The sequence below is a fragment of the Quercus robur genome, chromosome 4 (assembly GCF_932294415.1).
Source record: "Quercus robur chromosome 4, dhQueRobu3.1, whole genome shotgun sequence".
NCBI lineage: Eukaryota > Viridiplantae > Streptophyta > Magnoliopsida > Fagales > Fagaceae > Quercus > Quercus robur.
The window spans coordinates 13,669,521-13,681,254 of record NC_065537.1 but is presented as its reverse complement, the minus strand read 5'-3'; the positions used below and the strand labels follow the sequence as shown (position 1 = coordinate 13,681,254).

General features: G+C 32.7%; 1 long non-coding RNA gene across 3 annotated transcripts; it reads right to left on the bottom strand.

Moving 5' to 3' along the window:
- Nucleotides 1-3,622: 3,622 nt before the first annotated feature.
- On the bottom strand, nt 3,623-9,847 carry LOC126720623 (uncharacterized). Of its 3 annotated transcripts, XR_007653550.1 has the most exons (8): nt 9,678-9,847; nt 9,220-9,394; nt 8,415-8,619; nt 7,822-8,296; nt 4,690-6,866; nt 4,379-4,470; nt 4,188-4,283; nt 3,623-4,072 (listed from the first exon to the last, which is right to left on the bottom strand). It is a non-coding gene; the product is annotated as an uncharacterized LOC126720623 (long non-coding RNA). The 3 variants fall into 3 exon arrangements; XR_007653548.1 differs by having other exon boundaries at nt 7,822-8,619; XR_007653549.1 differs by lacking the exon at nt 4,690-6,866 and having other exon boundaries at nt 7,822-8,619; nt 9,678-9,844.
- Nucleotides 9,848-11,734: the final 1,887 nt, after the last annotated feature.

The window sequence follows — 11,734 nt, the reverse complement described above, 5'->3', positions numbered from 1 at the left end:
TTTAAAGCAATCAAAGATTAACCGTTATGTCATTAATCAAATTTTCAAATTCAAGTCTTTGTAATTTAAAATAATCATAAAATAATTATATATAAAAAAAATAATGCATAAAATTTAAGTTTATGGATTGAATGGTAAATAACATCTAATTAAAATGAAAATTAGTATGTATATTAAGAACATATAAAAATGTAAAACATGTAACCTAACGGTGAAAATTTTTAAAATATGAATTCAATAACAATGATTGGTCTGAAAGTCCAACAAAAATTCATTTAATTATGACCATATTATTTACAGTTAAAATACATGTTATTTGAGTACATCCTTTAAATTATTCATTCATTCAGCCTACACGAGTTTTCACCAAATCTTTGTAACTGTTCGAAACATTCAAAGACTTGGAGAGTTGTAGTCTTTATAGAATTTTGGATAAAGGTGGACTTGGCAGAAGGCTCGACAATTGGAGAATTACTAGGATTAGTTACATTAGGATGTAATCAGACTACTTCAGTCCATTCAGTCTATAATATATATATATATATATATATAACCGAAACCTCTGAAACTCTCACAATTTTCCACGTCAGCACAATATTTAAATAAAATTATCATTTTATTTAAATAAAAATTATTTTTGTTTAGTCCAAACTTAACAAGGAGTGAAACTTTATCTTTTTAACAAGTCTAATTTAAACTCAAACCCATCATTATCATTTTTTTAAAAGAAAATTATTTTCGTTTAATCCAAACTTTACAAGAAGTGAAACTCTATCTCTCTAACAAGTCTAACTTAAATTCAAACTCAAACATTGATAATTGATATCCAAATTTGTGAGTTTAATTATGAACGCTATAAAAGCAAAGCAAATCCTAATATATTTTTTTTAAAGCTGAGTAGAGGTATAAGCTCTTCTTACATTATTTTCTTCTCCTCTATTTTGTTAAAATAGATAAATTATTTTATGGTTTTTCATGTATTTTTGTAAAAATAATTTTCATACATGAACCACCAAACTCTCTTTAGCCCTTTTTTCCAAGATAAAATTGCTTGCAATAATTGAAATTATTCTTTCGAATATAATCTATCTTTCCCTTATATTTCTCTATTATTTAATCATATATATTTTTTTTTGTTTCAATAATTTATAAGAAGTGAATTATCTGATTCTTTGATTTTTTTGGTCTTTCAGAAGTTTTAATATCTGAATTTTTGAGTTTTTTTTTTTTTTTTTTTTTTTTTTGGCAGTATCTGAAATTGTTTGACAAATTTTTTGTAAGTCATTGCATGTTCAAGGAATGACTTCTTCTTCAAATTGTAACACAAATTGAAGTCATATAATGATGTATGACTTTAATTTTATATAAAATTATTTTAGTCTACCTCAAAATAGGTAAGTTCTCATGCATAGCATGGATTAGCAACTAGTTTAGTGTATCTTGGTTCATTTCAGTCTAATCGATCAATTAGGTCCACTTCAATCTATTCAATCTACTTCAGTCTTATGTTTTTTGGACCAAAATCAAAAAACCCAGATCTAGCAGATTTGATAACCAAAATATATATATTAAAAACACGAAGAAAAGAGAGATTCACAACATAAAATGGAAACCCAGCAAGATTCAAAAGAGACAGAGAGAAAGAAAAGAGAAGAAAGAGAGAGAGGGGAGAATGAAGTGCAGCCGAATTTACATTTTATTTGCTCAGATTGCGCCCTAGTGTCTGAACCCTTGGCACCAAACTCATAATGCACCTAGATCTAAGTTAGTAAATGCCATCTTCGATTCGGCTAATAGTGTAGGAGGCAATGATGGCGTGAATATTTGGTTAAGAAGCTCACTTTTTTGTTGTTGTTGTTGTAGTAGTTGTTTGGTATTCTAGAATATTAATTCATTTTGATTTCGTAGATGAACAAGCAATAACTTCCTTAACCAAGAACAAACCACACAAGCCGCATCAAACAGGCTGCTAAAGCACCTAAGAAAACAGTACACAACAACATACAGCAGAAAGCGAAACCGAACTAAAAATTATTGATATGCTCACGGCCCAAAACAAATAGAGTGCAGCAACTACATATCTGTAAACTGTAGCAGCCAGAGCAAGGTTATAGATAATAGCTCTGAAATTCCTTGTCTATAACTCCCTTATGTCCCATTCAATCACTCTCATTTACCAAATAGAGCTGCATAACCCTTTCCAAGATTCTCTAATTAAAAAATTAAATATGATTTCTGCTTTCAATAGAGTTTCTGCTGAACATACATAGATTGTCTCAAAGAAGCCAAGGCTTTTCTTGGAAAACATTTTACTCTTTTACTATCAGATAAAATTAGAACTGGGTAGTGCAAGTGAGCCATAAGGCTCTGGGACTGCCATCGTTTTTGTGAACAACATACTATCACATAAAATTATTTGAAGGTTTCTCATAATAATGGTTTATGGAGTGACTTGATTTTGACTGTGTTAAGTTGCAGGCTATCAGAAGATGTCGAAGGAGATGCTGAATTGTCATATACTGATGTTCCTAACATCTGGAACCTTCTAAGTACGTCCACATTTCAAATCAGCTCAATCCAAAAGAAAAAACTCTGTTACATCTTACCTATGGTAGTTTTGTTGGGATTCATGATGCATTTGGGAATGCCTTTTTGGATTTGCATCTATTAACCTGACTCTTAGTTTCTTTTAGCTGAAGTTTACTACCGCATGCAGAGGAAAGATATGCCTTAACCACCTATTCCAATTTTTCATGTGATTAATCAAACTAATTATTCTTTTGTTCATTTTTGGTAAAACATTCTTTATGTCTTTTCCATCTTTTGTGTGTGTTTTGTTATGAGTAAGTTGGACATTAAATATTTTTCAACAAAAAAAAAAAAAAAATTAGACATGAAACCAACGGATTTTGAAAATCATGTTATCCTTTCCTTCATTTTTCCATGTTAGTGGTCATGTACCATAGTGAGCTACAACCTAATTGTCTTGGCCTACTGCAATTTGTGCTAAAGCGCATATCAACTTACCGAAGTCACAAACAGTCTTACCTATTCTATGCTCAAAATAAATGCTGTATTGAAACGAACATTGATGTTTAAGAGTTTTAACAAGTGAATTTCTATAAGAAATAAAAGTGCATTGATCTTTGCAATAGTTTCATCATACCTTGGTATTAATTTTTTTTTTTTTTTTTTGGTTGAAGTGTGTTGTTTACTTTGTAGACCTTTCATTTTAAGAAGAAAAAAAAGCTCCTTCGTAAAAAGAGGAAAAAGAAATGCCTAATTTTTCTAGACAGGATAATGAAAAATCTTCAAAATGCCCTAGTAAGGGAGAAATTATTAAGTCCACCGAGAGGACTACTAATGTGGTCCTCCCGACCAATGAGACGATGCCATCTATGCAAATGTGTGAGTGAGCTTCATAATCAGTATAAAGAATAAAAAATAAAAAATTATTAGGTGATATCACATTTGCATAAAATAACAACATTTTATTTGTTAAGAGGTCAAGGAGAACTACATCAGCTTCTCCCAGTGGACCTAATAATTTCTCCTTCTACTAAGTTAGTAGTTCGGTAGGGATAAAGTGCCAATTGCCAACTGCCAAGTTCAACATCATGTATACAAAGTAGCATATCACACCAGACTGAGGATGCCCCCCAAAAATACGTCTCATACTATAAAAGAATATTTCCAATACTATGGCCAAGTTCAACACCATGTATACACACCACACCAATCTAAGATACTAGCACCAATCATTTCATATACCATTAGAAAAGCCACTCGTGCAACATTATGCTGGGATAAAGTTACTAATTCTGAGTGGTATTTACTTGAAGGAGGCCATCTGTAATTTGTGAAGCAATGTCTTTCACAGTACCTGGTCCATGTGTGATGAAAACAGGGTTGGACTCTGACAATGCGCCAATTTCTTTCATTGTGACGAAATATTGAGTCACCAGAACCATGTACAAGAAATCCTTTGACATAGTGCCAGGTACGTTCATAGAGAAAGCAAGTACACTGTCCCTCAGCCCAACTACAAGCCCAGCCAGATAATTAGATTCAGCTGTTCATTACATGTGAAAGGTCAATGACAGGTTAATTAGTTTTCAGGAAAAAAGAAGCCAAACTTATTCAGAGATAAGAGGAGAAAAATTGTTCAATTCAAAATGAACACTTACCGGCATTTATCTCGCTCATAGCCCTTTTCACATATTCATCAGGTTCAGTGTCCACAATTAGTGTTTGAACAATCCCAAATCCGTAAGCTGACATGGCTTTATGCATGTAAAATTCAAAGATATTAAAAAGAATCAGATTTACCTTGTAACCCGACTAATACTAAACCAAATTAGCAGACAAAGAAATATACCTTTTCAAGTTCCTCTTCCACAGCTTTCGCAATCTCATTCTTTTGTTAAAAAACAGAAACCAACTCCTATTTCAGAACACTTGCTCTAGTAACTAGAAGAATAGAGACATAAACCTTTTAATTTCTTCAAACAATATACAAATAGGTGAAATTGTCTCCAATGGAAATTACGACATAACAAGTCTATGCATTGATAGTGTGTAAAAATTTCCCCAACCTGAAAGACACTCTACACAGCAAATTTCATAACAATACTAAAAGAATTTTTTTTCCTCCATTTGTCCTCATAATATTCACATCAGATACATTACCTTATACCTTTCAGCAACCCACCACACACATCTCACCAGAGTCGCTGCCGTCACCACCACCCAATCTTCTCTCCATTTCTCTATAACAAATCTGAAAAACGTTAAATTAAATTTTTAAATAGTACCCAATCAATTTGCAGCCCACAACAATCTCAAAAGTTGGAATGAAACCTCAAGAACTCCACTCAAAAAAGAAGAAGAAGAAGAGGAAGGAACTTTGAAGTTTGAACACCAATTTTATATACCTTTTTTTCTCTCCACTTTTCTCTACCCGGCCCTTTTCATCCCTCCTAAAATCTACCAAACTAAACAAACTCTCAGGTTCTTAGTTGAAAATAACTCAATTGGCACTTCCTCTTCACATCATACTTGGATGGAAGTTAAGGTTGTGGGCTAATGCTCCACTTTGTTTGCATATTGAATTATCCATGCCTTTCCATGGTCTTGTAACAGCATGTTTAAAATTATATTCCTTCTTAATATTGGAAGCACTTTCTCTATGTAGCCAAAATGATTAGCCTATGAGATCTTGGTATTTAGCTGAAAAAGCGAGGCTGACTAATATTTTATAGATATTGCGAATATATATCAATGGGAAAGCATTTTGTTCTAAGTTTAATGATTCCAAAATATATATAAGAGCAATTGGATATTTTTTATTCAAGCATAATAGCTGCTACCCCTATATACTGCAATTATTAAATGATGCATAATAATCAGCCACTCTTCAAAAGTTCCTTTGTGCTGTCTTTGGGGCCTATAAGATGGAGGGAGTCTGAAAATTCATATTTGTTTAGCATCTTATGGTTTTGTTGTAACATAATATTTTTGATTTCATAAATTCAAGAGGCATTTAGGGCTCATAGAAAGAGTTATCAACATGAATAACAAGATCATATACCAATTGGTAGGCAAGCAAACCTAACCAATGATCCAATGCAGATTTTTATAAATGAATAAAATCATTATCATTGAAATTAAAATGGCATAACTGTAGAAGTTCCACTTTTTGCATTAGAACATGAACATGATTCTCTGCAAAAGTTATGGTGATGGTTTCATTTTTCTCCATAACTCATTGGTTAATGGCATTATATCTCCAAAGTAAAGTAAACTGACTCAAGTTTTGTGGTATGTTGGAAAATGTACATAGTATCTCGTTTTAAGTATCACATTGCACTATGGATGAGTACTCTTGCCTCTGCGAACCTAAAATGAGTTTAACAAAAGACTGAACAAAGAGCTTTTTTATTAAAACTGGACTCTTTAAATTACAACACTTTACGAGCACCATTATTACACCAATGCACACACAGCACTTTTACATTCACACACGCTAACCTTAAATACACTCACTCACCAAATACTCATGCACACCTACTGACACTATAGCTCTCTTTTTACTTCACTTCACACTGCACCTGACTTCACACTACTTCACCTCACACACTTTACTTCACCTAACACTTCACATCACCTCACTTCACTCTTCTCTCTTGGCCATCATTACATCTATTGAAGCTTCTAGCTTCTTCCTTTTTATTGGCATTAAATTAATGCCTTTCTCCAATCTTCTAGACATCTTGTAAATTAGTGGCTGAGATTAACTTATGCAAGGAAGCTCTTAGAGAATTCAGGAGAGAAAGATTGCATGAGAAATTCTAGAAATTTCTAGAGAAAGATAGAGGCAGTGCTTGATGTTTAACATAATGAATGCTGTTTTGTTTTTAAAGAATGGCCTTATGCAATTGGCAAGAGAGGAGGAAGCCTATAAGCACAAGAAGTAAACTAACTTTAAGAACTCTACTTAAAACACAAGATAATGATAAAATCTCTAAGCAAAGATACTAACTGAAAAGGTTTCCAGGAACAAACCATCTTCATGACACATAGGAAAGATAAGGAACTTAATTTCAGTAAATAGCTATCAAAGTCAAGGATATGCAGTCATACCAGTTCCTACGATAGGGAAAATATTCTGTGAGATACTGATAAATGGAATCAATTGCATATTTCGCATATCCAAAACTAAGTCTCACCCTCTAAAATTGGTTTTCTGCCAACAGTTGTGCATCTCAAAATTTTTGGAAATTTGAGTTTGCATCAAACAAGCTCTCTCTCAGACAACCAGAGGTAATAGAAATGACACTTTTGACGGCATCAGCAGCACTCATAACCTTCAAATTTGACGAAATTAGATTCTCAGGTAACAGACGAAGAGATGAATGAAGACATCCATAACAAGAAAAATCTCCTCCTACGCATAAATTAAAAGTGCTTGTTCCATGAACTATAACCAATTTGAGGAAAACATAACTATAATCAGTACCACCTAAAGCCATTAAGGAGAACCTACTAGATTGATGGTAGATTCACTAAATGAAATAAGGTGAAGGAAAATGTAAATTCAAGTTGTAGCATAGTAGTGCCATACAAGAAGTGTAACTTGTTGAGTGAGAATTATGGGTTAGATTCAGGTGAATGGATCCCAACTATAGCATTGTTAAACGTGCATAACAGCATTCCAAAACCTTCTGCAGCCACGAAAAGTGTAATTGAGTACTAATCGATGACAATAAAACACAATGGCATCTAATTAAAAGCTATTCCTACGAGAAACTTTTAAATTCTACTTGGTGATCAAAGCAATAAAGAAAATTATAGACAAATCAATTTCTTTGTTTCAAGACATAGAATTGTAGACTTTCCTAGTTCTGAAGTTCAAACTCAAAATGAATCAACTAACATCTCCTTTATATGATGAATAATCAGCCAAAACTTGTTAGAAACACAAACACCCAATTGAAATTAATTTGGCTATTATCATCGCAACATATATTATAAGCTCCGCCAATATTACTGAACTTTTGATAACATTCAAAACATTAGAATTCTATATTTCAAATGAACTCAACAACCAAAAAAATATTTATATGCAGTTTTAACTAGCTATTTCATCATTGTAACCATGGCCAATGATGCCATTGGCTTTATATATAGACTCAAATTAGTACAGGCAATGAATGTAAAAGTAGGGATCTACAATCAAACATAGAACATAAGGGAAATTAATATGAAAGAGTAAAGATCTCAAGAGTTCTTTACGGTCAAGACTGTCACTTAGAAACTGACCAAAAGCAAGGAGCAGTTCCGTCGGACCTGACCTTGAGATCCAGTAAGAACATTAAGCCCTGACATCTTCATCCTTGCCCAAGCAAAGTCCATTCGAAAGGTTGATCTGTCATCTGAAGCATAAGCCCTTAGCAGTCTCACGGCCTTCTCATTAGCCATCAATTGCTGATGGGCAAAAAAGAAGTCCTCTCCCCTTTTACAAGCTCTGATGGTAGTGAGTGTCAAAACCTGCCCTGGATGATATCGAAGATAACAATGCCTGAAATTATGACATCCCCACTGCAGACTCAGTCATTTCCATTGTTGCCATGGATAAAGAAGAAGGCTGGGTGGTTCCTATTACTGTCTTGACAACTCATTTTCATCTCAGTGAGGAAATCAAGAGATATAGTTGGGTCAGGCTGCCTGGTCTCCTTGAAGTCAGAGAGGCGTTTTTGTATGAATTCACAATCAATCTTCCCAATGTTGTGTTCACCTTCAGATGATCAAGAAACCAATACAAACCAAATAACTTTTTAAACCTTTTCAACTCCATAAGACAAGGGGGAAAAAGAAAGAAAAGCAAAGAGCTAGTAAGTAGCTAGAAGACTGACTATTTCTCTTTCATCAAAACCTCTATGGGCAAAAAGGTGACGTGTCTGTATTATGTTATCATCCAGTCGTGGAATCTTGGGCCAGTGTTGTCACTGCCCCTGGGTACCTTTCAGTAGATTTCCTTTTTTGTTGATTTGGGAGAAGAGAAAGAGAAAGAAATAAGATCATTTGAAGAAGATCAAGCTGCAAACGTGGCAAGGAATGCTGAAATCAAAGAGGTCAAGGCGCCTAAGATTAGGTATCTGTTGAAATATGAATGAATGCTGTCCAACTTGTGATGTCAAGTATAATAGTTTACATCAGAGAACACCAATAAAAAGAGTTATCAATGTAGAGTTGTTCTTTATTTTCAGATTAACAGAAATTGGAACAAGAAAAGTATTTCATTTTATTTATTTTAATTTTTTGACATTTTAGACTAGAAAAACACAACCAAAAAGTGCTTGAAACAATTAGTTGGTGAAGTAAAGGTGACTATAACAATTTGTGGAAACCAAAACAACAAAATTCACAAGGAACATATTCTCAATTCATTCAATTTCTAAATTTTACACATGACCAATATGTACTTCAGAATCTTATTGATAGGCTCCTCAACATATAAAAATGTAAAGAGATACCAACTCTTTTAAAATTTGTTTCTTACTTTTTTCCCAAGCTACATTTAAGCATCTTTATCAAAACAATCATCAAATCCTAAACCTTAAACTATTACTAAAACCCTTAGGTGAGCTGACCTGTACTATAAGCAAAAAATATCTTTAAAAAGAGAGAACATATGAAAATTTAGGATCAAGAACAGACCAGCATAATGCCATCTCTAGCGGCAATAGAAACAATATCAGCACATGAAACTACCCCTGGACAAGCCTTTTCAATTTTATCAAAACCCCTCAAGGTCTGATTGGGTATGACCTGCCTCTCGATGGAAGTTTTTATCACCATTTCTGTCAATCAAGAGGACCGAAGCATCACAACCCTGATCAAGAAAATCCCACACAACATTAAGACCAACAAATTAATACCTACAAATAAATGGCAAGAAATCATAACATACAAATTGCTGTCTTATTTAATCTTTTAATACAAAAATTGATACGTGTACTAAGAATCACACTACTCACAAGAATTCAGAATTAAATGTCACTTCATGGGCTATAAATCAAGCAAGATAAAAAATGATTGAAATAAGCATCTAATTGAAAATATAGAGGAAATTAGTCTACAGCTTAAAGCATCTTGGGTAGCACTAGAATATTTACCACCTCTCTTCAAGTTGGAAAAAAAGTGTTTCTGAAAAGGAGCAAAGCAAAGCTTGATGAATTAAATGAGGAAAAAGAAGAGAGAGAAGAGGAAGCAAATAGGTTGAGAAAGCAAGAGGAAGCAAATGAGTTAAGAGTAGTTGACTTGGCCGTAATTCAAAGAATACACGCTCCATATTTGCTTTGGATTTGAGAAATGAGAATATAAATATATTTAGGAAGATATGGGAATTAAGATGGCACAGATAAATATATTTATAGTTATAGGCCGCGATTATTAGTAACAGGACTATTAATCTATCGTGTCGTGTTAACTTATTTTATGGGTTGGGCCAATGATTTGGAAAATTAAAGGTCTTGTGGGTCACTCTATTACATTTATATATCTTCAACCCGTTAATTATTAATAGTATCTATGGGAGGTTTTGAGCGAAATAACCTCCTTCAGCCTTTCTATTTTGTAAGTTAGACAACGTTTGAAACAATTTTGGAAAATAGCATCTCGAGTTTCAAAAAATTGAGATCCACTTACAAAACTCGACCTTCAAAGACTCGCATTCTGAGTGGGAAAATGCCACATAGATCTCGAGTCTTTAAGACTCGAGTTTTATGCAAAAAATTTCACCTATAGTGGCGTTTTTAAGCCTTACAGTGACGTTTTAAATCCCTATAGCGGCGTTTTTCTGCAAAAAATTTTTGTAAGTACCAGGTTTAGGGTGCCCTATAGTGGCGTTTTTAATCCCTATAGTGACGTTTTAAAGCCATATAGCGGCGTTTTTTGCAATTTATGGAAATCGAGTCTCTAAAACTCGATTTTCAGCGCAATTTTTTTTCCCCAAATCGAGACTTAAAAACTCGAGTTCCATCTGGAACTCGAGTTTTAGATACTCGAGATGTTATTTTTCAAAATTGTTTTGAAATATGACATTTAACTAAATTGTTTAATATTTATTGTTATTTTAAAAAAAAATTCGTATCTATGGTCTTGCGGGACAAAATTATGGTCTTGCGGTTGTGGGTCACTCTAAAAAGTAGCTCTGAAAGTGAAAAAATATCAGGTTATCCGGGTTAGTTATATTTACTGTTTATCATAATAATAATCCTATCTATTGTTTATTTTTATTTATTTATAAGACTATCTACTGTTTATTAAAAAAATTATTAATAATTTTATCAACTTTAGATTTCAATTCGCTCATACTTTCAGGTTTTGTCTCTGCCTATTTAGTATTAGGAGCATCAGTTTATGGAAATAATTAGCTTATGACAATAACGCTAGACATTTAGCACAATGTCAAAGACCCAGTAGCAAATAAGACAAAGGCATCCTCTTGACAAAATTATATTTAAATAGACAATAAGCATGTGCGTCTCAATAACTCTTTTATTTTTTTGAATAAAAATTAATAATTTACATTTATTAATATTTGGAAACATATATTTTTATTTCTCAAAAAAATAAAAAAATAAATTATAGAAATAAGCGGTAACTATAATTTCTTTTTTGAATGTTTGTTTAAAAATGGTATAGTGATATGGAGAAAAGTTTGGGTAGGAGAAAAATAAGATGAACGTGTGGGAAAAAAATGCTAAATTTAGGAGTTCTCTTAGTTTTTAATTTTTAATTTTTTAAATTGGGGATGCTTTACTTTTACTTGGAAGAAAAAAAGTATAAAAGGGCTAAATTTTAGGGAATAAAAAGATGAACGTGAGGGGAAAAAATCTTAAATTTTAGGAGTTCTCTTTTTTAATTTAAAATGAAATTTGTTATTTAACATTTATAATTCTATTTCTTAGAGAAGTTACCCTTCATTAATGAGAATATTTTTTAACCAAATAAAAGTCCAGTTCAAACAGATGAATCATCTTATAGATACTATATATTAATTAAATCATTGTAATTTAGGCACATGCCAAAAGCACAAGTAAAAAAGAGGCAATCAAGAACTCAGGATCAGAGGGTTTTGGAATTTATAATCATTGCTCATTTCTAATTATTTATACATACTTTTTTTTTCCTTTTTTTGTGGGGGCTGGAGTGGGGGTGGTGGGATTTA